Source organism: Solanum pennellii, chromosome 7, assembly GCF_001406875.1.
Source record: "Solanum pennellii chromosome 7, SPENNV200".
Classification (NCBI taxonomy): Eukaryota; Viridiplantae; Streptophyta; class Magnoliopsida; order Solanales; family Solanaceae; genus Solanum; species Solanum pennellii.
In genome coordinates this window covers 39534477-39561893 of record NC_028643.1, presented here as the reverse complement: position 1 = coordinate 39561893, position 27417 = coordinate 39534477, and the positions used below count along the sequence as shown (strand labels likewise).

At 37.6% G+C, this 27417-nt stretch overlaps 1 long non-coding RNA gene across 1 annotated transcript; it reads right to left on the bottom strand.

Annotated features, from left to right (window-relative positions):
* Positions 1-4671: 4671 nt before the first annotated feature.
* On the bottom strand, positions 4672-20383 carry LOC107026403. The gene is made up of 2 exons (XR_003579368.1): positions 19656-20383; positions 4672-5212 (listed from the first exon to the last, which is right to left on the bottom strand). It is a non-coding gene; the product is annotated as an uncharacterized LOC107026403 (long non-coding RNA).
* Positions 20384-27417: the final 7034 nt, after the last annotated feature.

The following is a 27417-nucleotide window of genomic DNA, read 5'->3' as shown; positions in this document are numbered from 1 at the left end:
CAAACGCTTTCAGACATGACTCATCAAATAGAACTTACATTCTTTCTCGAGTAATTTGAACAAAGCATGTGACATTTTCAAAAAATCCTTGATAAGCCTCAGGTAAAAACCTGCATGTCCAAGAAAATTTCTCACACCTTTTGTAGAGATGGGTCTAGGAAGTCTCTCTATAACTTTGACTTTAGCTCGATCAACCTTTATCCCCTCCTTCGAGATATGATGGCCCAACATTATACCTTCTTTCACCATAATGTGACATTTTCCCAATTAAGCACTAGATTACAATCCTCACACCTTTTGAGCATCTCATCCAAATTGCTCAAACACCAATCAAATGAGTCTCTAACCACAGAAAAATAATACAGGAACACCATGATAGTGTCTTCAACCATATCTGAGAAAATTGACATCATACATCGCTGGACAGTGGCCGATGCATTACATAACTCAAACGACATCCTTTTGAATTTGAATGTCCCATAAGGGCAAGTGGAAGTTATCTTATCTTGATCCTCAGGGGCAATAGTGTTTTTATTGTAACCCAAATTACCAACAAGAAAAAAGTACCACTCTTTTCCTGCAAGTCTATCTAACATTTGATCCATAAAGGGCATGGGGAAATGGTCCTTCTCAGTCCATTCATTCAATTTCCGGTAATCCATACAAACTCTCCATTCGGTCACTGGCCTCATTAAAACTAGACTATTCCTCTAATTAGGCACCACTGTCATCCCACCTTTTTTAGGCACGCACTGAACAGGGGACACCATACTACTTTGTGAAATAGGATAAATGACTCTAACATCCAACCACTGGATGATCTCCTTTTCCAGTACTTCTTGCACAGGTAGATTCAAACCTTCTTTGGTGCTCAATACATCGTTTGTGATTTGGGAATGAGTTGTATTTTGTGTGGACAAATACCTGGGAGAATCCCAATAATATCCGCAGTAGTCCAACCAATGGCTTGTTTGAACCACTTCAAAACCTCTACTAAACACTCTACTTGTTGCCCATTCAAATCCGCTGCATTTATCACCGTAAAAGTGTCATATCTACTAAATAACACATACCTCATATGATGTGGTAGGGAATTAAGATCTAATTTTTGAGCCTTCTTAATAGATTGTTTCACAGGTGGAGACTCGCGATGCTTCATATCTAACTCTAATTTCTTTAGTTTTGACCGATATTCATTTTGTTCAAGTGCAACCACTAAATACCCATAATCTTCAATACCATAACTCTCAAAATTTATGATCACTACCGCTAGTGCCTCGACGTCTACTCGCTCTTGAATTTGTACCTCGGATATACTCTCAACCATGTAAGATACAACATATACCATTTGGAGATCATTACTCTACTTTATGGACCTACAGATGTTGAAAGTTTCTTCTTTATTGTTCAATCTAAACTTTATCTACCCCTTTTCCATAATAAACAATGCACGCCCGGTGCCAAAGAATGGCCTCCCTAGAATAATAGGAACCTCAAAATCAACCTCACAATCAAGAATCACAAAATTGGCCGGAAATATAAGTGATTCCACTTTCACAAGCATATCACGGAGTATACCAATGGCCTCTTGACTGTTCGATCGACCTTTAATAACCACATCGTAGCAGGATTTGGGTCACCCAAGCCTAACTTCGTATAAATGGAAAGAGGCATTATGCTTTCACCAAGATCACATAGTGCTTGAGCAAAGTGTAGCAACCCAATCATACATGGAATGGTGAAAGCGCCGGGCTCTTCCTTTTTCTACATAAGAGACCTTGTAGCATAGAACTACAATGCTGCATTCTATCATCATCTTTAAAACACACCGATCTCTTTTTGGTCTCCATATCCTTCATAAACTTAGCATAACTGGGCATTCATTCTAAAGATTCTATCAAAAGGAAATTGATGGAAAGTTATTTCAACATAGTGATAAATCACCGGTATTTACCATCTTCAGTCTTCTTCACTAATCTCTGAGGGAATGGAAATGGAGTCCTAGGAAGGGGTACCACTTTCTGAGATACTTCTACATCTATAACTATATTTTCCCCCAACTCTCACTAGCCTTACAACCTCTTTGTCTTTTGTTTTATCATCTTCTACCATAGAAGGCATAGGTGGATCAATGGTTTTCTTACCCCCTCGAGTATTGACTGTCATGCAATACCCATCATTTTTCAAAAATAGATGGTTTTACTAGGAAGAGTGCCAAATTGGCATGGATTCACAGTAGTAGACAATTAAGCCATCTGTAGCTCAAGACGCTTAATAGAAATCACTTGTGCATCCACCTTCTACGAAATATTAGCTAAATCACCTCCTCTCCTTGGCATGCTAATCACTAGTGACAAATCTCCTTGTCATTGTTTGTTGCATATCTTTAATTCCTACCATACTACCTCCACTGTTCCTACGAGAAACTTCCCATTTTATGAAGAAATATAGGGCCCACTTCGATTATTCCTATTACGATAGTTACCTAGGTTGAAGGTGTTGTAGTGGTTTTAGTTTCCATCTCGAACAAATTTACCCTCTCGATTGTAGTTACCATAGTTCCGACCTTGATTTCATTGACCTTTGCGTCAATTTTCTTGATTGGAGCCTTTGGCGTTAGGTCGGGAACCCCCCGCATTCTCATTCGCTACATATGCATCTTCTTCATATTAGTATTCATCTACTACGAGTGATGGTTTAGTCAAGTAGTTGACTGCATTTACCTTTTCTGCACCTCCGTTCACATGTTTCAAAACCAAACCTAGCTCAGTTCTCATTTGTGACAGCTCTTCACGCATCTCATTTGTAGTTGGGTTGTTTATAGATTTTACTACAAAGGTGTTTCTCCCAGTGTCCAACTTTCTACTGATCCAAGCCTTATTGTTGCGTGATATGTTCTGCAACTTCTCTGCTATCTACATATGTGCACTTTCCATAGGAACCCCCTGCAATAGTGTCGAGTACTGTTTTATTGTTATCATCTTGACCTGATATAGGTACTCCTTCAACTACTCATCAACAACGTGGTAGTTTGGGACACCTATCACAAATGCATTAAATTTTTCCCAAGATCTACTCACCAACTCTCCAGGTAGTGTCACAAACTTGTTCACTCTATCTGTATGGTTGAACTTCTTGGACACTGGGTAATACCTTTTTGAACAACACATCTCTCAACTGATCATAAGTATAAATGGAGTTGTAGGGAAGCTCACTAAATCATATGGCCGCATCTTCTGTTAGTGATAAAGGAAACACTCGCAACCCGATGACATTCATATCAAAATTTGTCCTACCCACACAACTGTTACACATAGACATAAGTTTGGCTATGTGAGCATGAGGGTCCTTTGATGGCAATCCTGAGAAAAACCCCTTGCGGTGAGCATCTGCATGAAACTGCTTGTCACCAAGAATGTGTGCCCAGGTAGCAAAGGGGGTAGACAAGAGGTCCATATGAGTGAGCAATGTTAATGTTGCCCCTCAAGTAATCTTGTGTTCATGATGTTGAGGGTTGCATCCTTAAAGCATTCTCCTATTAATTTGCAATTTGAACTTGATTTTGTGCCTCAACCGGTAATGGAGGGTGACGAATTTCCCCATCACCTATATTGGTTGGGTTATGTTCATGTTCCATTCTTCGCAATGTACGGTCAAGTTCACGATCGAATGGAATGAATGGTTCTCCTCGGCTTCGTGTACTTGGCGTAAACTAAAGCTAGACCTGAAAGACAGCAAACAAAAAGAAAAAGTAAAATCAGGAAATTGTTGACTAAATATTAATAATGTATTTAAAGTTAATTTAAAATCCACATTCCCCGGCAGCGGCGCAAACATTTGATATGATCAATTTACACCTCCCTAAAGAAGTATAAGTGATCATAATCTAGTAAAGAACCCAACTAATAGGTTGAGGTTGATCCTATGAGAAAAAAATTTCAGACTTAACTTCAATATACAATTATGTCTATTTAGCCGAGGTTTTTTCCAAAAACAGTTAATTAAAGGGGGAGTTTTGTGAAACAAGTTTCTTAAACACTTCTAAGTTAACAAGTGAATAAATTTTTTTTAAAAAGTGTTTTTATCAAGTTGTGAAACTAACTAGGGTATAGGTGTTTCCTATAGGTTCATAATGCCGTATCCCTATGAATAGAAATTCTTCCCTAGTGTTTTGCATGTAAAGTTATGTACCTCTAAATCCTTGGTCTTACATCTAGAAAATTTCACCATTTACCTTGGTCTGGCTACATGTGTATAAGCTACTAATTCTTACCTTTACTTCATATAAAACATCATAATTAATGTATAGCTTAGTTATTACTTCGCACCAATCCACACTAGCCTATTAGATAACAAATCACTAAATATATGTTGATAATTCTTTCCCTATTACTCTCTCCTTGGTAAGACAAGTAGCAACAAGACGATTTCTAAAACGGGTCACCGTTAAAAAGACTTCTAAGCAAAAGAATTATCAATAAATGTAAAAACCTATTTGAAAATTGCTTATTTTCTAGGTTTACTTTGTTAATCACCCATGTTTCCCCCAACCTTAGTTGTGGATTTAGTTACCCATGCAAGAAAGATAACAATTCATAATGTTTATGGAAGAATCATGATCTTACTTCAACAATAAGAATAAACTCAGAAAATCAACTTGTAATTGGAAGATAAATCTTCAAACCAAAACGGAAATTGAATTATTGCCAAAGTTTGCAAAAACCAATCTCTAAGCAAAAACAAGAACAATACTAACAATATCTAAACCCAAAATGAGGTTTTAATCCCTATTTATAGAAAATATTGTCCTAAATTAAAAGGAATTGAAATAAGGAAAGTTTGTCCAAAATGCGGCATTGATCGATGATTCCTAAAGACTGAGCGTCGATGAAATGATGGTCCGTCAACTGCCTCTGTTAGTCAAGACTTAGAATTTTTAATCTCCTTCATATTGAAACTTCTCTGAATCAATCAACGAACCAACAACACGGTCCATCGATACACCTACAGTCCATTGATGCCCTCCGTCACTCCATCCTTTGAATTTCTCCAACTTCAGTTACTGGAACTATTATTGATCAAATTAACGGTTTTCCAGTACGGTCCGTCGATCCCTTCCATAGTTCCACTATTGGTCAAATTTCTCCGATTTTCTCCATCAGTTTGCACTATTATCCAGCTGCCTTCTGTGTTTTTATGCTGGACATCCTTCCTGCAAAACAAACATAAAAACATGTTAAAAATAATAAAAAAAAGCTCTCGACACACACAACGCTTAACAAAAATTAATTGAAAGCACACTGAAACCACGATATATGAAGGCTCCATGGACAGAGTTACTTTGGGTTAGTTCATGAGTCTTTGATTTTCCTTTTGAGTTATTTTGAGACTTTAGTTTCCAATTTGGTAGTGAATGTTATTATAATACATTTTATGTTATAATTTGGGCAGTTCAGTTTGCTTGTTTTAAAGGTATATATCTTGATAAGTATTCTGCTAAGTAAGTAAACAATGATTCTCCAGTTCCAGTCTCGAACAGGGTGTAGGCTTGGGGCGTGACAACCTGTATGTTTTCAATAGTTGCCAAGAGAAAGAAAATTCTTCAAATGTTGTCACTGATATGATCAACGTCTCTACACTTGATGTTTATGTTTTGCTAGATCCAGGAGTGAGTTTATCTTTTGTCACTCCTTATATTGCTATGACATTTAGTATTCTTTCTGAGAAACTATTTGAGCCCTTTAGTGTTTCTATACATATTGGTTTGTCTATTCTAGTCGAGGAATTTTATTGTGATTGTACCATTTTTTCGTCAATCAAAAGGACCCATGGGTTACTTAGTCGAGTTAGACATGGTAGATTTTGATCTTATTTGACGTATGGACTTATTTTCAGTTTGTTATTCCTATGTTGATTGTACAATAAATCATTTATTGAGCTATGATGTCCTCATACTAGAAGCCGGATTCCATGACGTATGAATTGAATGTAATGGAACTTTATATTGAGCACCGATATACTAGCTATGAGCGGCGATGCCTTCTTTCAGAAAGGACGGAGGTTCATGTAACTTTCATGAGATGAGACTGTCCGGAATGCCGAGTATGGGTCTCCTTATATCTCCGAGTCTTCGAATCTATACTGCCAATATTGGGATCTGGCGGGGTTCAATTCCCATGTACGCTAGCATGTTTTTGGTCACTTTGGCAAATGATTCCACCTCTTTTCGGTGTGGGGTTTCATGACACTGAATTTAATGATGCTCACATTATCTATGTCGGTTAAAGTTAAAGTACCCAATCAATGAATGAGCAAATCCTTAAATGATGCGCATAATAAAATGAATGATACCAAAGGTGTTAGGATAGAATAATAAAGAGGTGAATTAGATTCAACTAATGACATTAGGTCATTCCTTGTCATTGCACAACGACCCCGATGAAAGTCTTAAACTACATCCTAGGTATAACTTGTGTTTAGACTGACCCATGAATGAAATGAAATGAAGTACGTATGAACAAATGAAGCAGACTCCCTAGTTGAGTTACCATATGTTGAGCCCTCATTTTTGGGAAGTCTCAATGTCAAGTCCATGATTCAAAGGTCTCATGGCATAAGAATAAATGATATGAACAACGTTATGTGTTATATAAATTAAGATATGTGCTATCTGAAATATGTTATGTGTTGTTTTCAAAATGATAAGTTTAATGATGCATGTTACACTCATGGAATGACTTTCCAAATCCAAATTTGGCAGGTCCATTGACTTTCCTGATCCAAATTTTGCAAGTCCACTGTCTTGACTTTCTGTAAATCATGTTGTAAGGAAAGAGCTATTTTTTCTCATGCATTTCCTTGGTGTGTTCATGCATATACCCATACTTAGTACAAGCGTGTAAAAATTCCATACGAATATCTTCTTTTAGGTGTAGGAATAGGTGGACGTTAGATCTTACAGTACGACGTTGTAGCTATCCCGATATGGAGCTTTCATCTTGACTTGGTAGGCCGTCATGCTTTTCGAGGCTGTCTACGGTTACTATCTAGCTTAGATGTACGCTTTAGATAGTGGAGCATATTCCACTAATGTTTCATTTCATACTTTGTAATGGTGCCGTTTTGGCAATTATACATTTAATGTGTCTACAAACTATATCTTTCATTTTATGATCTTAATGTTAGATATTTGATGGTGAACAATTATAAATGTAATAGAATGTTTAATAAGCATGTTAGGAAAATAAAAGTCTTAAATTTTCCGCTAAAATTAATCTAGATGAAGCAAGAATGACGTATGTAGTCTTGTCTGCGACCTCCAAGAGGTCAATGACGCCGGTTTCGTCTGGGGTCTAGACTCCGGTCGTGACATTTATCGCGCAAGGTAAGCCAATGGTTGGTAGTATTAAGAGTCACTTAGATGTGTATTGGAGGGGTATATGGACGGTTCCTTCATGTCTTACCTTAGTGAATCTTAGGATAACTTGGTTAGGGAAACTTCAAAGGAAATGTGTTCACTATGTTGTAGTTTGAATGAGTTTACTGTAAAGTTACTCCTTGTGCTTCAATTTTAGAAATTTTTTATTATGTGCTAAATGATGATTCTTATGCTATTTCACTTTAATATTCATAAAGGTTTTACTTATTTTTGCATGAAAGTTTATTTTACTAAAACGTCCCTTTTTGCATATTTTTGCATATGCAATGCTTAGTACATTATTTTATACTAACACCATACTTTTCTATACTCTATATGTATAGGTTGGAGGAAAGCAGAAGTGTAGACGACAATGCTTGGGAATCGACTCTCTCAAGACTAAGTATTTCCTCATATATTCAAGGGCATAACTCAATTTCTGTACTTTCTACTATTAAGACTTATTATGTATTTCTTTTAATGTAAAGGGTCGTGTCCCTAAGATATTTATCTCGTGTCGTTAAGTTGGTCAATGACGACTAAACTACTCTTTAGTATTTATAAAACATATTTCTATTTAATTATACTTGTCATGAAAAGTTTTAATTCCACACTACTTTTTATTACTTATGCAATTAATGGTAACTAGTAGGCTAGTACAAGACCCTCGAAGGATATAGTACACAATTGTCCTACCTAATGGTTGCCCCATCTTCTAGGAGGTACTTTTGGGACGTGACAATTGTGGACATTATTGGAATCCCTTCTAGTAATTGTTCCCACAAAATCCAACTCATGCTAGACCACAAACCAAGTATTGAGCACTAAAGAAATTTGTATCCACCTATGAAAGAGGTAGTGAAAAAGGAGATCATAAAGTGATTGGATGCTAGGGTCATCTATCCTATTGTGGACAAGAATTGGGTGTGTCCTTTTTTAGTGCGTACCTAAAAAGGTGCGATGACAGTGGTACCTAATGAGAGGAATGAGCTTGTTCCTATGGGGCCAGTTACCAGATGGAGAGTTTGCATGAACTATCGGAAGTTGAATGTGTGGACATAAACGACCATTTCCCATTCCGTTTATGGATTAGATGCTAGAGAGACGCATGCAAAAATTTGTATTGCTTTCTTAATGGCTATTCGGGCTACAATTAGATTCTATCGCTCTAGAAGACCAAGAAAAGACCACTTTTAGTTTCCCGTATTGGACTTTTGCATAAGAAATTATGTCTTTTGGGTTACGTAAACAACCGGCAACCTTCTAGCATTATATGATGTCGATATTCTCTGATATGGTGGAGGAAAATATTTAGGTTTTCATGGAGAATTTTCTTTAATGGAAGACTCATTTGATCGTCGTATAAGTAATTTAGAATAGGTATGTAAAAGGTGTGAGGATTGTAAATTGGTGCTAAACTGGGAGAAATGTCACTTTATGATAAAAGAAGGCATCGTGTTGGGCCATCACATCTCTTAAAAAGGGATGGAGGTTAATCAAACTAAAGTGGAAGTAATAGAGAAACATCCTCCACCAATCTTTGTCAAGGGTTTGAGAAGTTTCCTTGGGCATGCAGGTTTTTATAGGAGGTTAATTAATGATTTTTATAAAATTGCATATCCGTTGTGCAAACTGCACGAGATGGAATTTAAGTTTTATTTTGATGAATCCTATTAGACAGCATTTGGAGAGTTGAAAGGGAAGCTAGTGTCTGCACCCATTATTATTTCACCAGATTGGAGTGAGCCATTTGAGGTGATGTGTGATGCGAGTGGGTTAGCACTTGGTGTGGTATTAGGACAAGGAAGAAATAAAATCCTTCACCCCATCTACTATGTGAGTAAAGCCCTAAATGAAGCCCAAAAGAACTATAATATAATTAAACAGGAAATTCTTGCAGTATTAATTGAATTCGAGAAATTTCGCGCCTATTTGCTTGGAAGGAGGTTCATAGTGCATACCTACCATTTTGCTTTGAGATACTTGATGGAAAAGAATGATGTTAATCCAAAGTTCATCAAATGGGTATTGTTGCTGCAAAAGTTTTATTTTAAGGTAAAAGATAGAAAGGGGACTAAGAACCAAGTGGTCGAGCACTTGTCAAGATTGGAGGATTAAGCTATCTCTGAATTAGGAGAAAAGGATGAAATTGATGATGGATTCCCAGATGAACATTCATTGGCCGCATCTCAGCATTTGATCCTAGGATTTGCATACTTTGGGAATTATCTATCAAGTGATGTAGTTGCGTCTGACTTGACTTTCCACCAGAGGAAAAAGTTCATGCATGACGTGAAGAAGTTATTTTTGGATGAGCCTTACTTATAACGGAGGCGCGTTGATGGGCTGATTTTTCGTTGTGTACATGAGGTTGAGATGTTAGGTATTTTGGAGGCATATCAATCCTCGCCTGTTGGTGGGAACAATAGTGGTATCCGCACTGCGCAAAAGATATTGCACTATGGGTATTATTGTCTAACCATTCATTAAGATGCTCACGATATTGCCAAATCATGTGATTGGTGCAAACGAGATGGAGGAATTTCGAAGAAGCAAGAACTCCCCTTGAATCTTATTCTGGTGATTGATGTATTTGGTGTATGGGACATTGACTTTATGGTCCCGTTTGTGAGCTCTCATGGGATGAAGTAGTTTCTTGTGGCGGTTCACAATGTGTTGAAATGGGTGGAAGCAATTGCACATCCTAACAATTAACGAAAGAGTGTCACCATATTCTTGAAAAAGAGCATCTTCTGCAGATTTGACACACCTATGACCATTATTAGTGATGGTATCTCTCACTTCTTTAATAAATTGTTCAAAGGGCTATTAGAGAAATATGATGTTCGCCATAATGTGGCTACACCTTACCATCCACAGACTAGCGGGAAAGTTGAGGTGTCCAAGCCTGAAATCAAATAAATTCTACCGAAAATGATGAACGCTAATAGAATGGATTGGTAAAGCAGGCTAGATGATTCTCTTTGGGCCTACCACACTTCTTTCAAGAATCCCATAGGTATATCACTTGCCGGTTGAGCTAGACCAGAAAGGGATGTGGGCAATGAAGAAACTAAAGTTGGATTGGACTGAAGTAGCAGAACAAAGACTCAATTGGTTGAATGAGCCAGATGTGTTTCGCTTAAGGGCCTATGAAACTTCAATCATCTACAAAGATCAGATGAAGAGGTATCACAACTAAAGGATTGAAAAGCGAGAATTTGTAGTTGGTGATTTTATGTTTCTATTCAACTCTAGGCAACACTTGTTTCCGAGCAAACTCAAGTCCAAGTGGACCGGGCCATTCCTCATCACTACAGTGTTCCCACATGTAGCGGTTAAGTTAGACAATATGAAAAACGCAAAGTTCACACTCAACGGGAAAAAAATAAAGATATATCTAGGGTAAGCGGTGAGTGCGCATGAAGTGGTTGAGTCCTACCTTTTTGATGAATTCTAAGTCATCAAGGGTCCTGTGTGGTGCTCCAATGTTGAATCAAGCACTTCTTTGGAGGAAACCCAAGGTGTATCCTCTAACAAACAATAGGTTTTGCGTACTTTTTAGAAACAGTCATTCTTTTTTTTTGTTTTTTGTTTTTCATTATTTCATGTGCAGGGAGCAAAAGAATTTTTTTTTTGCAGAAAATGGTTTGGTGGAGAGGTCTACGGACCTCATCCATAGACCATTGATGGTGTCCGTCGATCCCACATATGTTCCAAAACTTTTTCTAATTCTTGAAGTGATGGACGGTCCCAATCGATCATTTGAGTCGACAAATCGTCGACAGGGTCTCATAGGTCCAAATCTCACAGTGACCCGACCTAAACCGCCAATAATATTAAAAGACATAACCGTTCAAATTCATTCCTTCTTCCTTTTATTTGAAGTTTCCTTCTATAATTGTTTTTCCACTCTATTTCCTTTCTTTTACATTCATAATCAATCTCTCAAAGTCTCAAATCACTCCCAAATAAAAATTCTTACTTTCCAAATTTCTCATTTTTTCCAAATTCTCTGTTCTTCCATTTTTATTCAGCTTGTGATTGAGTTAAGAGCGTAGGCTACTACTTTAAACTTCATTTCACAACCACACCTCTCCAAACTAAACATATTTCAATTTTCATTTACTTTCAATTCTCGTTGATAGTTGTTTACCGAAATCTGGAAGTAGGTCTTGACCTTGGGACTAAATTAACTAAAATTTCATGCTAACACTTGTGTAGTGATTTCCCTTGGAAGGATAGAATGTGGTTGTGTAGTCTATTAAGTCTATCTAAAAAGTGGGTGTCTCCGTCTGTCTAAAATTCTGACTTACTGTTCCGTATTGTGACTAAATTGGGTTGATAATGGTATAATATTTGAACACTAGGAATGGAGAACTCGTCTTTAATGTGTTAAAAATGTATGTCTAATTTTTGATAATTTCAAAAGGATTCGCTAAATGAACTAAAAATTGGAACATATAAATGGCCAGAAATCTACCTTAGCCCAACAGTACGTGACCCCGTATAGGGACCGTTGATTGATTGACGGGCCGTCTATGGGATCTGTCGACTGCATCACCCTGAAAATGCTTAAGTTTAAAACAATGGAAGTAAATTAAGGTCCTTAGGTTGATTAATGAACAATTCTGCACGTCTATCGTTATCATCAGAGAAATTGTTTCACCACCTTCTAAAATAAAACTAAGTGTTAGATAACGGAAATGGACTATGGTTCGCCGATTGATTGATGGACCGTTCTGCACGTCCTTCATTTCCATCAGAAAAGTCTGTATTCTTTTCTTTCTTGAATAAGTTCTAAGTGTCAAACGACGGTTGTGATCGATAGACAATTGATAGTGCCCGTCGATCTAACTCTACAACAACAATCTATATCTTTAATTCTTATGTTTCGCATGCCCCATTATTTTTCGAATGTCAGATTTTTCAATGTTGAGACTAAAAACTACTCTACAGGTATCGATGGCTCCCAATAAAGACATAATCTATGCCAAGAGGAGAAAATCAAAGTCATTTTCCCCGTCTTGTTGGATGATCGCAGATTTCATCAACGAGTAAGACCCATATTATGTTTCGCTAGGCTCCACCACACCTACTGCAGCAGCTACAGTCACTAGGGGTACCCCGCAGAAGGTGAGTTCTAGCGTAGTCACTGACTCCAAGTCTTATTGAGATCACACTGACTAGTTCACCTTCCAGGGTTGCCTCTAGTTCTTAAGGGGGCTCAGCATCCGGGGACGAGTCTGCCTCCGCTTCAGGGTCGGCCTAATCCGTTGTGTCAAAATAGGAAACTTCTTTTAGTTCCCCCTCTTAGAGAGCCACTAGGTCGGAGGGCCAAAACTAGCAAGCCTCATCTGATGAGGCTATCAGTCAGAGTCTTCACCTGCAACCGAGCTGATTACCTCGCACACATTGCTAATGAAAAAAGTCGGTGCTTGGTCGACCGTCAATACCAGTTGTACATAGATGCAAAGACGTTCAATGAAAAATGCGTGATACCTCGACTGATTACAGTGGAGGGTCAAGTCCTTAGAGGGAGTTTGCACACAGTCCCCGAGATGCACATATTGTTCAATTTGCACAAATTCGATTATATGGCAAGGATTTGGTCACCCATAGTGAGAGGATAGTCCAGGAGTTCTATGCTTCTTACATAGCTACTCTCAAAGGTTCTCTAGAAAGGCGGGCAAGACCTACCAAACAGGACCCTCTCACCTATATATAAGTCTGGGGCTACCTGGTAGATATATTTCTGTCCCAATGCTGCACAATTTGACTACATTTGGTAGGTTGTACACAGTGGCAAGTTTGGTCGGAGTGTTACGCATCATGAGTCGACAATGAAATGGTTGACTCAATGTCAGGAGACCAATGATGAAAAGGAAGATTGGGTGATACATACCCGACGGCTGATCAAGAAGGCGTCCCTTACTTTTGTAGCCAAGTTATTTTGGTTGCTTGTCCTCCACAGTTTATCGCCCATGCTAGTGGATAATGCAGTCACATGGTATATGGCGTTATTTTCAGCTTGTCTAGTAGCAAGACTGGAGATAGACTTCCGCACGGTTGCTTATATCGGTGATTCATGAGAGGGCCTTCAAGAACTCTACTACCTATCCCTTTTCATGTCTTGTTTTCAGTTGTGTAGGGACGCCGATGTGCCAATTCGGCACTGTGATACAATCCATAGTCCAGCGGGGACAATTTATATAGGCCTCATCAAGGATGAGGCTAGTGTAGTAGCGCCGCATAGAGGACCTTGGATAGAGATGCCTCTATATAGAGAAAACTTGGCGGATACTGTGAGCGAGCCTAAGGGTCTTACCTTGAGCACCGGAGAATGCTTATCCCACTCTATTTTCTTCTTCACATGCAGCTAGTACGCCCCCCAACTTATTTCGTTTAACACCCCATCTGTAACACTGTCCCTCTAGCTCAGGTACAGAAACTAGAGGCCCAGATGGCCACCTGTCTCTACAACATGAAACATGGGACGCATAACTCCATTATAGAAGCACGACAAGCAGCAGATCCAGGAGGTCTAAAAATGCCTCGATGCCTTTGAACTGCGGGTTCTAGCACGACCATCCCCCACCATTGACCTTACTGATATCCGAATTGAGTTGGCCATCCTGCAAGCCAACGTAGATTCCATTTTGGAGATGAGGGCGACTAATCCAGAGACTGCTCTATCAAAGCTTGTAGAGAACTCGGTGCTCGATTCTTTCTTCAATGTACATGTTGATCCATTGATTGAGAAGCCCATGTAGACAAAGAGTTATCGTTCCAGCCACACCAATGAGGCTAGTGAAGAGGAAAAAGATATAGAGGAAAGAACTGGAGTGGGTTAGGAATGCCTCCTTGGTAGATGAGGAGCTATGTTAGAAGAGAGACGTAGAGATGGCTGCTGGAGCATCCAGCTCTGTACTTGTGATTAATGATAGAAGCACTACTAATTGTGTGGAGATTGTTGTGGGCACTACAGCGGGTGACCCATGTGTTGATCTTGTGGGTTTCAGGAGACAGGACCCACCCACGTGCTGATAGTTCTTCAGTGCTATGCGCCACAGGTTTGCTTCATCTACCACCCTATTCCTTAATTTTTATTGCATTGGAGACAATTGCAAGTTTTTTTGGAAGGGGTGGGGTAAATGGAAAGTGAGTAGTAAGGTGAAGTGTTAGTAACCCAACTCAAAATCTTATGTTGGGGTTTTCTCGCCTGTTTTCTTTTTCCCCAAGAGACAGTTTAATTTTCTTTTAAACCAGCATATCATCGTTTGTAAAATTATAAAAGCATGAAAAAATGAAGCATGATGGCTAACAAAATGATACCCTTTCCTGGATAGTGCTTGCATTTATAGGTGAAAATAAGTTTAATTTCTTTTCTCTAAGTATGACATAAATAGGCACCAACTGCATGACCTTCAACTAACACTTGATGTGGAAAATCTTATAATATGATAGTGTAATGATGTGTTAAGAGAGTGTGAGGGTATTTGAATGTTCAATAGTTTGTACCTAACTAGAACTTTCCCAGCTAGTCCTGCTAAGGGAACATGTGTTAGAAACTCAGAAGCTACCCTAGCCCATTGTTCGAAATTGCAAATATCTAGCCTAAAAGATGGTAACAAAATGAAAGAATTGTCCCTTTTGATCAAAATATGTTGAGCCTGTACATGTGCACCTCGACTTAGGCCAAAATCCTATGTTGAGGGTGGCTAATGCAGTAAGTTGTCTTGGCCCTGAACCGACTTCTGGTGTTGTTCAACTCGACTTATGGACTAACCATGATTTGACAGTGTTTATTATGAGTGAGGACCAAGAAATGGGTATGAAAAGACTTGAATGTTGAAAAGAAAGGCTTAAGTAAGCAAAAGGTGTGATTTTGAGAAGTTGTCAGTTGATTCAAAAGGAAAACAAAAATAAAAGGCAAAGAAAGAAACGAATTTTAAGAGAAAAAGATGCAAAATAAGTTAAAGTCACATCCAGAAAGGGAGAAAAGCAAAGAAGAAAAGAGAAGAACCACAATGTGTCAAGACGCAATGAAAAGAGGTAGGAAGTTTAGCGGTAATGTCAAGGACGGAAAAAGTCACTAAAAATTTACCCAAATGTACCACACCTGACCCTCAAACTACATTACAAGCCAAGAAAGTCCTACTGTGATTCTAGAATCTAGTGTGGTGAACCTAAGCAATTATAATAAGGGCAAGCCTATGGCAAAGAGTACTAACTGTATTTTAACTTATTCTTGATCGTGAGTCTTGAACAAAGATCCTTATACTCAAATTCATAATCATTGTGTATAAAATGAAGATTTCTATTGAAGTGAGTGCACTAGTTTTTGTATCGGAAATATGGTACCTTGGTTAGAGGCGAAACGGTAGAGGTGTCTATGCATGGTGAGTTTGTCATGATGTGATCCACATGAGTTAGCTTTTTGAACTTAAGAGAGTAAGACTGCACTAAATCAAAGAATGAGTTGGGTTGATAGCCATGTGATTGCTGGAGAATAGAAGTATATACTTGTGTACAAATGTATTTTAAGTCATCCTGCGTCACTTGAGGACAAATAATGAATTTAAGTTGAAAGTGTTAATGTACAGTGGTCACTCGGTATTTTTAATGCATTTTGCTTGATATTTATGTGTGTGTCTAGAGCCTTTTTGTAGTAGTTTTAACAATTTTTGTGTATTTTTTTGCACTAATGATATCCGGGTTTAAAATGCATAAGGCAGATGAAATAAGTGAATCTTTAGACCTATGAAGGCCATCGACGGTCCGTCGTCTAAGGGAGAAGATCAGCCAAATAGGACCAATTGTGGAACTATGAGCATAAAAACGGGTTGTCGATTGATTGACGGACCGTACTGGTGAACCATCGATTTGTTTAGAGGAGGTTCAAGTACTTGACTTTTCATGATTCTAAGTGTGGAACGACGTAGGAGCACCACCAGGTTGTAGGTGGATCGATGAACCGTAGTTCTTGTCCTTCTTTTGATCCAGAGAAGGTGATATCCGGTGAAGAAAAATATTTGCATGTATGGACTTATGGAGGCAGTCAACGGACCGTCGATTGAACGACAATCCGTCCGTGACATCGTCATTGAAGTCGCGATTGTAGACAAAACTTTCCTTACTTTAATTCCTTTTGCTTTAGGACTATGTTTTCTATAAATAGGGGATTAAAACCTAGTTTTTGTCGTTAGGTACTATTATTATAGTTCTATTTTGTGTTGGAGATTTTTTGTTGTAAACTTTGGGAAATTAATCAATTTCCGAATTTGATTTAAAGCTATTTTTTTTAAAATTTCAAGTGGAATTTCGCAGTTTTTTCTTATTGTTATGTAAGTCCATGATTTCTTTATTCAATATTATGATTTGTGATCTTGCTAGCATCGGTAACTAAATCCATAACTAGGGTTGTAGGATCCATGGGTAATTAACAAAGTAATCATAGCAACTAAGATATATTCAAATAGTGTTTTTGCATGTATTGATAATTCTCTTGCTTAGAAGTCTTTTTAACTAGTGCACGTGTTAGAACTCTCCTTGTTACTTCTTGGCGGACCAAGAATGTAGGAATAGGAAAATAATTATCAACATAGATTTAGTGTAATACTAGTGTCGGTTCGGGTGAAGTAATAAGTAAGTCATATATCGATCATGATGTCTAATATGAGGTAAAGGTAAGTGTTAGTATCTTATACACAGTTATATAGATCAAGGTATCGGGTGAAGTTCTCTAGATGTCGGACAAAGGATTTAGAGATACATAACTTACCACTTTACATGCAAAACACTAGGAATGAATTGATATTGCTAGGAATACAACGTTATTAACATATGGGGAACACATATAGCCCAGTTATCCTCACAACTCGATAAAAGCTCAACATTTACTTTCATTTACTTGTTAATTTTTACTTTTTAAGTAATCTGTTTCGTAAAACCCACTGTTAATTATTTGTTTTCAGAAATACATGGTTAAATAAACGTATTTGTGAATTTAAATTAAGTCTAGACAATTTTCCTCGTGGGATCGACCACAACCAACTAGTTTGTTTCTCTACTTGATTATGTCGGCTTATACTTCTTTAAGTAGGCGTAATTTGAGCGTATCAGGTGCTTCAACATTTGATCTTTTTACTACCTCTTCCACTTTCTTTTGTATGGTTTTTTCCTCAGCATCATTCATCTTTGGAGCTAGTTCCTCAAAATGCAACCCACTAATTGTACTTACCACATGTAGTTGCTTTGGTTTGGGCTCAGTATCACTAGGCATCCCACCTTGGGGACGCAAGTTCAAATAGTTATCCATTTATGCAACTTGTTTCTCTACACTCATTTGGGACTTGTGGATGTTTCTGATGTTCTCATCCTACTTATCTATACTAGCGCCTAACAAGGTCCCCACTTCAGTCATGAGTTTTTGGACTAATATTTCATTGGTTATCCAAAGATTTGACACACTTAGATTGGGATTTTGGTATATGCCATCAAGCTCCCACGCAGCACGCCTACTAAGCCCACAGGACGCCCTTGACGTCCGCCTTCTTTCGCCTTAATTGCCCCGCAAACGTCGCTAGCATGTTTTTGTAGACGCCCAACGACGTAACACGATATTGGTTTTCACCTCGTGCTTAATTTGTGTTTTAATTCCCACCCCAAGAAAAGTTACAATGGGTTTTCAAATTGGGGTTGTAACTATTAACAAAATTTAATTGGCCTTAACCCCTTTTCATATTACCACATAATTCACAAAATCTGGGTTTTCCTCACATTGCTCTTGTCATGGGTTCCAATATCACATAACGCACACCAATTTGTTGTTTGTTGCACTACATTTACCGATGCTGTTTACATCCCTACTCTGTCGAAATAGGGCGAAACGTCGCGGCAAGTCGAAAATAATTAATTGATTCAATTTTAACAAAGTTTTAAAATAAATGAGTTTTAAAAAGAGTCGCCACCTAATTTTAGGAAAACTAGGAAACCAATTATTAATCTACGAAACCAAATTGATTATAGATAAGGGGTTCAAGTTATTCCGAAGGGAAGGGGTTAGGCACCCTTCGGAATCCACAAATGTGGTTCCCGACTGAATTCATTTTTTTCAAATTGAGGAAGAATATAAAATAAGCACATATAATAAACGCACAATATACACAATAAAATAAAATAATAATCGGTCTAAAGTTTGCCTAACGTCAATATTTACAAAATAACGAAATAAAAATATAATTCGAACTTTTTGAATACGTGTACATGTAAAGACACTTAGTAAAATAGTTAGTACCGAATAAATATAAATAAAAATGAATAACTTAAATAATGACTTAAAAATAAAAATCCGTCCTATTGACATGGGAGGACTTGGAAATCGACGGTAATTTCTTCCGTCTTTTAAAATGGAAAGGCCTCCAAACCCGACGGATAGATTTTTCATCGGACATTTAACAATAAAAATATTAACTTTAATTAAATTTCCGTCATTCAAAATGGAAAGGCCTCTAAATCTGACGGATAGATTTTTCATCGGCCCTTTAACAATAAAAATATTAACTTTAATTAAATTTCCGTCTTTCAAAATGGAAAGGCCTCTAAACCCGACAGATAGATTTTTCATCGGCCCTTTCATTACAATGAATCAATAAATCATACAAAACATAGTCAACACAGCAGTAGCTCTATAAACTGAAACAGACACTTGTTTGATTGGAGAGTCGAGAAGATTAACAAAAATATGAATAACAGGCAACAACAGAATAATAAGACGCAACTATAAATATCACTTCAACCAACAAATTAAAAGCTAAAGATGCAAAAATCATTTCAACCAATAAAAATTAAAGATATAACTAATAATAAACTATACTAAAATTGGAACAAAAAGGCATAGCTGTAATATATAAATATGTTTATCGAAAATATCAAATTAATCGCCACAACACATCAATGAACCAATAGTCAATGCTTCATGACAACAAAACTAAAATGAAATCAAATAATCAAACTTAACAAAGCTCAAACAATGCCGTACAAAATTACTAAACAAATATGATGGATAGCTAAGTAATTTATTTATAATAATAATATTAATACAAATAATTAACAGATAGAAACCAAGCAGCAGCAACAACAATAACAATTAAAAGGTTAATAAACTAAAATAGAAAAATTTTAATACAGTAACAAATATTTTCAATTGTAAATTTACTAGAGTTTAATTTCTAACCTGATCAGCTGTTCCCTGTTCGTCAATATTTTGGAGCTTCGCCGGGGATGAGTGGTTGCTGGTGGTGTCTCCTCGAGCTGCTGGACGAAGAGGATAAAGAAAGAAGGGAAGAAAGTCCAGCCTCCGCCGTTTGGTGCTTCCGCTCCTCACCAGACTGCTATTGCCGGTGGCTCGCTGCCTCGCAGCTGTCTTCGCCGGCTGTTACAAGCTGCTGCCCGCCTCGCCTGCTGTGTTGTCGATTTCTGGCCGCTGCTGGTTGGAGTTGTTGTTGCTGATGGACTCGACTGCTGGAGCTGCTCTCGTCGGAGTTGCTGCTGGTGGGGTTGCTGTCCTGCTGTTGTTTCGGCTGCTGCTGGGTGTCCTGATGGATTTCACCGGGAAAAGGGAGGTAGAGAAGGGGCTGCAAGGAGAGGGAAGGGACAAGAGAAGAGGGAGGGGAGGTGTTGGAATGAAAGGGGGAGAGAAACGGGAAGGGACAAAGGGGAGGGGAAGCGGAAGGGGAAAGGGGAAGAAGGGAGGAGAGGTGACGACTAAGGGATGGAGGGGAGAAGGGAGAGGGGCTGGCAGCTAAGGGAGAAGAGTGAGAGGCGGCTGGCAGGGGAGAGAGGGAGGGTTTCCTCTTTTCTTTTTTTTTTTTGAAAAATTAATTCTCCCCCATATTTTGACCTACTTAATAACTTAAATAAAAACACCAAATGGGCTCAAATGACGGGCTTAGCATCGTGGCCCAAAATTTGCAATAGAATTCTTAATTTTTTTTTTATTTGACTAAATTTTAGACTGTGCTAAATTCACATAAATATTAACAAATGTAACAAATAAAATAAAATTTTAAAATAATATAATGAACGTAACTACTGACATGTGAAATGCAATTTTTTTTTAAAAATAACTAACTAAAATCCTAATTTTGAGAAATGAAGATAGTTATCGATAAACTTCCTTAAACTATATTAAAAAAATTATTTTAAGCTATTAAATATATAAAACTTTAAAATTACGAATTTTTAAAATGTTAGGCCAAAATTGGGTGTCAACAGCTGTCCCTTTCGTTGTGTATGATTGATGAAAGAAATCGTGGACAACGAAAATTGACAAACCCAATTTTGACCGAACACATGACCTTTGTAGAGAAGTGTGATTGCATGTGGCGGAAGTCAATCCCAAACTTGTCTCCAAAAGGTTCTGTGATGCGTTGCGTCCTTGTTGAAGTAGTTTGCACCTGTTTAATTTTTTTTTTTGATTTTTTTTTCTCTTTCTTATTTTTTTTTTAAGAAACTTTTTTTTTCGATTTTTTTTTCTTTGATTGATTTTTTTTGATTTTTTTTGAAGAAATTTATCCTTTCGAATGCTCTTGACAAAGACTGAAATAAATTCTCGTCAACTTAAAAATGCAATTTAAATGGGAGACAGTGTTTTTCACCGTGTGGACACTTAATTTCTCTCCTCGATATTTACCGTCAGTTGACGTTGAAGGATAAATATTTCATTTGAGATGCACGATCCCATTTCTGACAGCGCATGATTGCTTGCGGGGCATGAATATCTTTCCGCAATGCGCAAATTTTGCGAGGGATGGAATCTTCTCGCGATGTATAAAATTTTGCGAGGGATGGGATCTTCTCGCAATGCATAAAAATTTGCAAGGGATCAAATCTTCTCGCGATGCATAAATTCCGCAAGGGATGAAATCTTCTTGCGATATGTAAACTTTTGCGAGGAATTGAATCTTCTCGCGATGCATAAATTCCGCAAGGGATGAAATCTTCTTGCGATATGTAAACTTTTGCGAGGAATTGAATCTTCTCGCGATGCATAAATTCCGCAAGGGATGAAATCTTCTTGCGATATGTAAACTTTTGCGAGGAATTGAATCTTCTCGCGATGCATAAATTCCGCAAGGGATGAAATCTTCTTGCGATATGTAAACTTTTGCGAGGAATTGAATCTTCTCGCGATGCATAAATTCCGCAAGGGATGAAATCTTCTTGCGATATGTAAACTTTTGCGAGGAATTGAATCTTCTCGCGATGCATAAATTCCGCAAGGGATGAAATCTTCTTGCGATATGTAAACTTTTGCGAGGAATTGAATCTTCTCGCGATGCATAAATTCCGCAAGGGATGAAATCTTCTTGCGATATGTAAACTTTTGCGAGGAATTGAATCTTCTCGCGATGCATAAATTCCGCAAGGGATGAAATCTTCTTGCGATATGTAAACTTTTGCGAGGAATTGAATCTTCTCGCGATGCATAAATTCCGCAAGGGATGAAATCTTCTTGCGATATGTAAACTTTTGCGAGGAATTGAATCTTCTCGCGATGCATAAATTCCGCAAGGGATGAAATCTTCTTGCGATATGTAAACTTTTGCGAGGAATTGAATCTTCTCGCGATGCATAAATTCCGCAAGGGATGAAATCTTCTTGCGATATGTAAACTTTTGCGAGGAATTGAATCTTCTCGCGATGCATAAATTCCGCAAGGGATGAAATCTTCTTGCGATATGTAAACTTTTGCGAGGAATTGAATCTTCTCGCGATGCATAAATTCCGCAAGGGATGAAATCTTCTTGCGATATGTAAACTTTTGCGAGGAATTGAATCTTCTCGCGATGCATAAATTCCGCAAGGGATGAAATCTTCTTGCGATATGTAAACTTTTGCGAGGAATTGAATCTTCTCGCGATGCATAAATTCCGCAAGGGATGAAATCTTCTTGCGATATGTAAACTTTTGCGAGGAATTGAATCTTCTCGCGATGCATAAATTCCGCAAGGGATGAAATCTTCTTGCGATATGTAAACTTTTGCGAGGAATTGAATCTTCTCGCGATGCATAAATTCCGCAAGGGATGAAATCTTCTTGCGATATGTAAACTTTTGCGAGGAATTGAATCTTCTCGCGATGCATAAATTCCGCAAGGGATGAAATCTTCTTGCGATATGTAAACTTTTGCGAGGAATTGAATCTTCTCGCGATGCATAAATTCCGCAAGGGATGAAATCTTCTTGCGATATGTAAACTTTTGCGAGGAATTGAATCTTCTCGCGATGCATAAATTCCGCAAGGGATGAAATCTTCTTGCGATATGTAAACTTTTGCGAGGAATTGAATCTTCTCGCGATGCATAAATTCCGCAAGGGATGAAATCTTCTTGCGATATGTAAACTTTTGCGAGGAATTGAATCTTCTCGCGATGCATAAATTCCGCAAGGGATGAAATCTTCTTGCGATATGTAAACTTTTGCGAGGAATTGAATCTTCTCGCGATGCATAAATTCCGCAAGGGATGAAATCTTCTTGCGATATGTAAACTTTTGCGAGGAATTGAATCTTCTCGCGATGCATAAATTCCGCAAGGGATGAAATCTTCTTGCGATATGTAAACTTTTGCGAGGAATTGAATCTTCTCGCGATGCATAAATTCCGCAAGGGATGAAATCTTCTTGCGATATGTAAACTTTTGCGAGGAATTGAATCTTCTCGCGATGCATAAATTCCGCAAGGGATGAAATCTTCTTGCGATATGTAAACTTTTGCGAGGAATTGAATCTTCTCGCGATGCATAAATTCCGCAAGGGATGAAATCTTCTTGCGATATGTAAACTTTTGCGAGGAATTGAATCTTCTCGCGATGCATAAATTCCGCAAGGGATGAAATCTTCTTGCGATATGTAAACTTTTGCGAGGAATTGAATCTTCTCGCGATGCATAAATTCCGCAAGGGATGAAATCTTCTTGCGATATGTAAACTTTTGCGAGGAATTGAATCTTCTCGCGATGCATAAATTCCGCAAGGGATGAAATCTTCTTGCGATATGTAAACTTTTGCGAGGAATTGAATCTTCTCGCGATGCATGAATTCTGCAAGGTATGAAATCTTCTTGCGATATGTAAACTTTTGCAAGGAATTTAATCTTCTCGCGATGCATAAATTTTTGCGGGGGATGAAATCTTCTCGCGATGCATGAATTCCGCAAGGTATGAAATCTTCTTGCGATATATAAACTTTTGTGAGGAAGTGAATCTTCTAGCGATGCATAAAAAATTTAATTTGCGATGCATGAATATTAATCCGCGATGCATGAATATTAACTCGCAATGCATGAATATTAACTCGCGATGCATGAATCGACTCTCGATGCATGAATTGACTCTCGATGCATGAATATTAACTAGTGATGCATGAATTGACTCTCGATGCATGAATATTAACTCTCGATGCATGAATTAACTTTTGATGCATGAATATTAACTCTCGATGCATGAATTAACCAGTGATGCATGAATTTTCTGCGAGGTATGAAATCTTCTCGCGATGCATGGAAATTTCTGCGAGGTATGGAATCTTCTCGTGGTGCATGAATTAACTTTTGATGCATGAATTAACTAGTGATGCATGAATTTTCTCTCGATGCGTAATCTTCTGCGGGGCATGAATATCTTCCCGCAATGCATAAATTCCGCAAGGTATGAAATCTTCTTGCGATGCATACATTTCTGCGAGGTATGAAATCTTCTCGCGATGCATGAATTTTCTGCGAGGTATGAAATCTTCTCTCAATGCATGAATATTAATTCGCGATGCATGAATATTAACTCGCAATGCATGAATATTAACTCGCAATGCATGAATTAACTCGCAATGCATGAATATTAACTAGTGATGCATGAATTTACTCTCGATGCATGAATATTAACTCGCAATGCATGAATTAACGCTCGATGCATGAATATTAACTCTCGATGCATGAATTAACTAATGATGCAAGAATTTTCTGCGAGGTATGGAATCTTCTCGCGATGCATGGAATTTTCTGCGAGGTATGAAATCTTCTCGCGATGCATGAATTTTCTGCGAGGCATGAATATCTTCCCGCGATGCATGAATTTCTACGAGGTATGAAATCTTCTCGCGCGAGGTATGAAACCTTCTCGCAATGCATGAATATTAACTGTGAGGTATGAGATCTTCTCGCAATGCATGAATTTTCTGCGAGGTATGAAACCTTCTCGCAATGCATGAATATTAACTGCGAGGTATGAGATCTTCTCGCGATACATGAATTAACTAGAGATGCATGCTCTTTGTACNATGAATTAACTCGTGATGCATGCTCTTTGTAGTTGCTATCAAGCTTCTGGCAGTACTTATCAGAATTTTGAGGTCTTCCTCAAAATTCTGTCCCAGTCAGAATTTTGGCGCATCTCAAAATGATCTTCAATCTTGACTTGTTGACTATCTCTATTGTGAATTTTTGAAATATCTTCAAAAATTCTGTCCCAGTTTTTATTGTAATGAGAAGTAATAATCACACTGGCTATATGATCGAGCCATCGTGGCGCCTACATATCCTGTTGAGGCAGGAATCAGGTCAAATGTAATTTCAATCTTGTGGATGATGAGTGCTGCAAACAATCTGAAAGATTATCAGTAGAAAATGAACAATGATGGAATATGCAAATGGTATTCCTTGCTATATTCAAAGCCTAAGAAAAAGATATATCATATTTTGGGATGGACAATCCAATGAAGTAAAATAGGCGTCTCACACATATAAGACTAACTTAATAACACTTTTTATAATGAACAACTCAAAAGACAATTTTTTTTTCAAAAATAAATTAAAAAAATGTGATGAGATAGTCAAATCATCACCACGATTGGTACCAACAGTTAGGATTGCAGGTAAATCTCTCTCTGTCTCTTTTTTTTTAAAAAAAATAAAAAAATGTGATGAGATAGTCAAGTCCTCACCACGATTGGTACCAACAGTTAGGATTGCAGGTAAATTTATTATTTTTTTTAGATTGAATTAAGGTAATTCCTACAGCTTCAAGTGGTTCCTCAAATATACTTAAGGATTAAAAAGATCCGTTCATCTTGTTTCAAACAAAGATTTTGAATTTTATCAATCCTCATGTTTCAAGTGCCCTCACGACAAAGGCTAGTCCTATTTCACACATATTTGAAACATTTGATTATAGGACATCTTTCAAAGTGCACTCACACTCACAAGAATGTTCAATATACACAACTGTGATACCATATGCTTGACCCTTATGTAAATCTCCACTAATGTGAGAACATTTGGAATGAGATCATGTAGGGCTTGTCATTGGCTTGTAACGTAGGCTTAGGGATGGGTAGGATATTTATTTGAGATAAAAGTGACTTAATTCCTCCTTGAGTGTTACACAGAATTTGTGCTCTTAATGATTGGTACGCCTTTGTCGTTAGATCCTCTTCATTGTTCTCCCACCTTTCAAATTCTTTTGAATTCTCATTTTGAATGCTTTCCTTTTTTTTTCTTTTTTCATTTCTGATTTTTTGAGCTTTTCTCTTCTTCTCTTTTTTTTTTCTTCTTTGATTACTTATTCGTTGGAGCTTTTCTTTATTCACTTCTTTATTATAATAATTTTTCCCTTTTTTGTTGGAGTATTTTCCTTCCCTCCTTTCACTAACCCTGTAAGGGTATTCTTTACCTTTCTTTATTTCTTCCACTTTCTTTCTTCCTTTCTCTCTTTTCTCTAGAGGTCTTTGCTTCCTTTTTTTTTTGGGAGACTCAATATCTTTGTTTTTGGAAATTTCAAACATGGATCTCCTCTTATAATTCGCACATTCTTGGTGCACTCAAGAAGGTTGGGCCAAGAGAGGATAGTGCTCCTAAGCACTCAAAAGGGTAGTGGTTAAGATGTGGTTGTCCAAATGAAGGTTTCAGGCTCAAAATGGGAAAACTAGGGATTAATGTAATTTGGTAGGCTTTGAAAAGCACAATCGGGTCAAAAAAGGCCTACAATCCTTTCTCAAACCAAACATTACTCATGATTTCGCCTCGAAAAACATTCAGGTCAAGTTCTAGATCAACAGTGTAAAACAATTGAACTTTGATAAAAATCTCACCACACAATGCACATGAAACACAAGGTTAGTTTTATTCTTATCTTGATTGAATGCAAGAGAATTTTCAAGCATCACAAAAGTACAGATAAGAGGTACCACGAGAATCTGTAGTTCACCGCAAAGTCAGTCTTTTCCATCATATCGAATATATTTACGTTCTCTTAACTACATAGGTCCCAACCGAGCTGAAGACATGACTCCTACGGTATGTACACTTTTTTTTTTTGGAAAAGATAATACCGAACCCAAGAAGGGTTGCCTACGTATCTCATTAAAAATGAGAATCAGGTACGCGTAGTTCACGCAGATATGACTGGGAAAATATGCACAAATAATTTTTATAAAATCTTTTTTTTTGGAGAAGATAATATCGAACCCAAGAAGGGTTGCCTACGTATCTCATTAACATGAGAATCAGGTACGCGTAGTTCGTGCAGATATGACTTGGAAAATATGCACAAACTATTTTATAAAAGAATTTGTTTTTTGAGAAGATAATACCGAACCGAAGAAGGGTTGCCTACGTATCTCATTAAAATTAGAATCAGGTACGCGTAGTTCGGCAGATATGACTTTGAAAATATGCACAAACTATTTTACTTTTACTCTATTTTTTTTTGAAAAAGATAATACCGAACCCAAGAAGGGTTGCCTACGTATCTCATTAAAATGAGAATCAGCTACGCGTAGTTCGTGCAGATATGACTTGGAAAATATGCAGTTATTTTTTTAATCTTTTTTTTTTTTGGAGAAGATTAATACCAAACCCAAGAAGGGTTGGTTGCCTACGTATCTCATTGAAATGAGAATCAGGTACGCGTTGTTCGGCCAGATATAGCATATAATAATTTAAAGA